This window comes from Chelonoidis abingdonii, chromosome 2 (assembly GCF_003597395.2).
Source record: "Chelonoidis abingdonii isolate Lonesome George chromosome 2, CheloAbing_2.0, whole genome shotgun sequence".
NCBI classification, from domain to species: domain Eukaryota; kingdom Metazoa; phylum Chordata; order Testudines; family Testudinidae; genus Chelonoidis; species Chelonoidis abingdonii.
The window spans coordinates 150,717,529-150,722,342 of record NC_133770.1 but is presented as its reverse complement, the minus strand read 5'-3'; the positions used below and the strand labels follow the sequence as shown (position 1 = coordinate 150,722,342).

The 4,814-nt window shown below is 56.5% G+C and overlaps 1 long non-coding RNA gene across 1 annotated transcript; it reads right to left on the bottom strand.

Moving 5' to 3' along the window:
• Positions 1-1,207: 1,207 nt before the first annotated feature.
• On the bottom strand, positions 1,208-3,157 carry LOC116830708 (uncharacterized). Its single transcript, XR_004375061.2, has 2 exons — positions 2,548-3,157; positions 1,208-1,521 (listed from the first exon to the last, which is right to left on the bottom strand). It is a non-coding gene; the product is annotated as an uncharacterized LOC116830708 (long non-coding RNA).
• Positions 3,158-4,814: the final 1,657 nt, after the last annotated feature.

Here is a 4,814-nt window from a genome sequence, read left to right as displayed (position 1 = left end):
TGCATGCATTCACACACGCAGGATGTGTATACACAACACCCCTGCCTGAGCATAGAGCATTTCCCAGAACACCCCATTCCCAGCCCCCATCCCAAATGGGCACGTGGAGCAGCCTGAGATTAGGCTCCAAGATTAGGCTGCGCTGCCCTGTTCCCCTGAGCTCTGCGGTTGGCTGCAGGGATGAGAAAGCCCTGCCCAGTGCTAGGAACATTCCCATCCACGATCCTCCCGGGTGCAAGCAACACTGCACTACTACTGCGTAATCCCCCCGGGATCCAGTTGGCAGAGCTGGGCAGCATCACGGGTTCTGCTAATCAGCTGGCACCATTGAGGTCAACAGGTTTGGGGGCCAAAATCTATTGACATTGGCTTTGGGTGAGGTCAAATGGAGCCACTTCGGTGCCGGGAAGGGCAAAAATCATTTCTGAAGCCAGTGCACGGGTTGGGAGAATTTCGCAGGTGCTTCCATGATTTAAGGGATGCTGGCCACACACAAGGGCTTTCTGGCCTGCACGTTTGCCTTTCGATATCAGCGGGAGAGAGGATTTGCCTGCACTTCCTGTCCTAGCCCTTGCCAGAAGCTGTGGTGTAGACAACGGCAATGCTCCATCCCAGAGATGGCTGCATTTCAGCGAGAATTGAAAGGTTCATGCTGCAATATGAAATGGCTCAGGGTCTTGTGGGATTCAAATGGCTAATAAACATAGATTGTTAATAAGAGCGACACCTCATATGTGTGATTTAATTAGCAAGTGGTGTCATTATCCACACTGGAACAGAGGGCCGAATGGAATGGAGGCAATTGGTGGTTATGCCGGGTGCTGCCCAGACCCCAACTGAAATTGGGGCCCCATTGTGCCAGGTGCTGCACAGACAATTCCTGTTCCAAAGAGCTCAAAAAAGACATGACAGTCGAAGAGTGGGAGGGGAAACAAAGGCAGAGAGGAAGTGACTTACTAAAGCTCACACATCAACCTAGCAGCAGATCTGGGGAGATAACCCAGCTCTCCTGCCTCCTGTGCAGCGCTCTCCACACTAGACCCCACTGGGCTTGGGCAAGCTGAATGCAGATGTTCCTATTGTCTCATAGGCCCCCGAGGATACACCATTTGGGAGAGTGGACAGCACCGGTTGCCCCTCCACACACACCAGGGATGGGTCAGGCGAGAGCAACAGTTGGAAGACAGAAGAAAAACACAAGATACGCTTTAAAAACAAAAATATTCCATGTTTTTTGAGCCAGTCCCCTGATGTTTTGGAGTCTGACTCATGTTTTTTGCTCTCTTGAGGTTGGCAACAGCGGGACCTGCTCACGGGAGCCTGTGGTGCAGTGTTCGGCACCCACTGGAGCTCTCCGAGGGCTTCATGGCCAGATCTATGGCAGTGCCAGAGCCCAGGTGGGAGGGGATGCTGGCCAGTAGCACCACTGCCAGGGCATTGCCTGCCAGGTGGGACGCAGTCTCTGAGCCAGCCGGAGATGGTGAAAGCAGTACCTGCAAGAGCTGAGCATCAGTGAGGAACCTAGGAAACCAAAACGCACAGACTATACTTACCAGTATTATGCGGGAAACTGAGGCATGGGGTGGGGGAAGGGACTGCCCTAAGGTCGCACCATGAGAACAGAACCCAGGAGGCCTGGCTCTCGGGCCTGTGGCCTATTCTCGCATGCTGGCAGCTGGCAGCTTTTGGTCATGGCATGAAATCCTGGAAGAAGCAGCCCTTGCCTGACACGGCTGGAAGACTTTGCCCCCAGAGCTTGGCAGCAGTGCGGGGTTCCAGTTGGCCCTGAACCGTGGGCACCATGGGGTGATGGCAGCGATCAGCCCAGCCTTGCAGCCCCCAACCCATGGGATGCTATGGGAAAGCCAGGCTGCTGCTCCCACAGAAATGCCAGCTATGGAAGGTGAAGGGCTTGGGAGGTGGGGGCCAGCAGGGCCCAGCTGAGCACGGGAGCCTCCCCCTCCCACCTGGCACAGAGCATGGGCAGGACCCTGACATCTGGTGTGGGCTCTGTTATATAAGCTGCCCCTTGGGCAGTGAGCGCAGGGCCTGGTCCTGGGAAGGGAGCTCAGTGCTTTCACTACTCACGAGAGCCATGCCAGGGCAGGATGGGGGGGGCATTGGACTCTTCACCTGGGAACCAGAGACCCCAGCGGGAGCTCATTCAAAGCCCTGGCTGGCAGCACCGTGGATGCCACAGGGGCTGAATACAAATGGGCTGTCCCTGCAGGCTGGGCGCAGGATCACCAGGAGGCAGCAGCTTCCACAGGATTGCCAACGCAGAGACCACAGGCAGCAGGGGTCTGCTCAGGGAGGGACATGGGGGTTACAGCAGCGGCACTGGGCATCAGGCCTCCTCTGATATCAACACAGAGCAGCGGGGGCTTTAAAACTAACCCTACCAAAACACACACACACCCCTGCTCCCCACGCACTATCCCCTGTGAGAGAACAACCCACATGTGATAGGTGCTTCATGCATGACTGCAAGGAGCCCAGATACCGTGGTGATCGGGTGGGATAAGAACTTCTTATAAGAATTCCTACCTAGCACGTTTCATCCAAAGATCTAGAGCATTTTACCAAGGAGCTGAGTATCATTCCCCTGGAGCATCAGGACTGGTAGCACTGCCTGGAGTTAGCATTCCCTGGCATGTCCTAGGATAAGACCTTGTTTGTCACTTGACCATATTTGAACCGGTTTGGGCTGGTCCCAGCCTCCAGCTGCATTTTTTGAAAAGCTTCAGCTAAAAAGGCTCAGCTGTTTCCAAGCAGGAGATCAGGGGTCTTGGCTGGCCCACGCTAGGGCCACAGCAGCAACCTGAGGGCTTGAGTTAAACTCTCCCCCAGCTGCTGCAGGGGAGGTGGGAAGGGGACAAACAGTGGATGAAGCTGGGTTGGGACAGCTCTGTGCTCTGGGTGATGGTGGGGGGGAGCAGGAAACAGCTGAGGCAACTAAAACAACCAGCAGCTGCATTGGCTAGGACCACACGGCAACCAAGTACCAGGGCTAGGCATGGCCGACAGGATCAGAGCAGGGAGGACTGGGGGTGGTTGGGGAATCCAGCTCTATACACCCCCATCTAGGTTTTCTTTCTTTTTTTCTTTCTCATGCTCAACATTAGGGGACTGAGGACTCTAGGATCTTTCCCCTGCACTCAAATAATAGCTAATAATCATCCTTCACTCTCTAGCCTCTTCCAGGTCGGGATCCCAAAGTACTTTTCAAACATCAGCAAACACTGCCCTCGACACCTCCTGCGGCTGTCTTCCTGTGGCTGTCAGGATTATCCACACTGGACAGCTGGATAAACTGAGGCACAGCGCCAGGGCATGACTTGCCCTGAGGTCACGTGCAGGGTCTTCTGATTGCCAGCGCTACACTGACCACACCCTGCGATAAGAATCCCCAAGGGCAGAGTGTCACGGAGGGTGGGGGAGACAAAGCCCTGCACCCTTGGCTTCCTGCGATTCTCAGCCAGCCAGTAAAGCAGGTTTATTTAGATGACAGGAACACAGTCCAAGAAAGGTCTTGCAGGCACAGACAACAGGACCCCCTTAGTTAGGTCCCTCTTGGAGGCAGGGGCGGGGCAGGGAGACTAGAGCCCCGTTGGAAGGCCAGAGCCCCATCTAGACTCCCCTCCATTTTCCCAGCCAGCTCCAAACTGAAACTCCCTCCTGCCAACTCACTCAGCCTCCCCCTGGCTCCTCCCCCAGCCTTTGTCCAGTTTCCCGGGCAGAGGTGTCACCTGGCCCCAACCTCCTTCCTGGGTTCTCATGTTCCCTGCTCAGGTATCTTCCCTCAAGGAAAGCCTCCCATCCCCCAATGCAGACAGTCCCAGCAACACTCCCCTGCAACCTTCCCAGGTCAATACTCCCCACTCAGTCTTCAAAGAACATATTAAGAACAGTCCCACTTCGTCACACAGAGCTTTCCGTGGAGATAGGTTTGGGCTGGGGCCATTTGGGAGCTTGTCTCTAGCAGTGAGCAGGGAAAGGCCCTGTCTGATCCCTGGCTCCGTGCCTTTACCCTGGATGATGCTCCGACGAGGGACAGATCCTGTCCCAATCCACGCGGCTGCCCATGGCCCCAGCCGGCCGACCAGTGGGTGTTTAACAGGCATTCCTGGGCTGTTTCTCCCACCCAGAATCTTGCCAGCCCATTTTGGAGGGTATTGCCCAGAACTGTGCAGCTGATAAAGCAGGCATGCGGCTCAGCCTGTGTCAGGATGGAGAACTCCAGCGTGTCTGAGAAAAACAGCCTCCTCAAGGCTGCCATCTGCCCCCCCGCCTCACCCCCACCGATCTGGGCTTGGTGTGTAAGGTGGCGGGGGAGGGAGGGCCTGGAACCCCTGCTTCCCCCAGCAGCCTGTCCCTGGGGGAGAGAAAAGGCAGCGGGCGGCTATGCTGACACCATCCTTATCAGGGCAGAGCAGCAAGGGATAGGCCCCCACTGTCAGCACAGGGCCTTTCTAGTGCGTTATCAGTCAGGCCAGGCGAGGGCTGGCCAGCAGCTGGGGCGGGCTGGCAGATCTTGCTCCATGGGCCAGGGCTCCCTGCCAGGGAGGACAGAGCCCGAGGCAGGCTGTGCTCCTGTCGCCAGGGCCAGCCTTAGGGAAAATGGCACCCTGGGCAAACTTGCATTTTGATGCCCCTGGCCCCCAAGGGTGTGGCACTCTCCATTCCCCCCAGCCCCTTCACTGTGCCCCCTTCATCCCTGGCTGCTCCCACTCCCCTAATCCCTACACCCCCTTTGCTCCCAACCTCTGCCCCCCTCCTGTGCCATAATCCCTACACTGTGCCACTTCACCCCT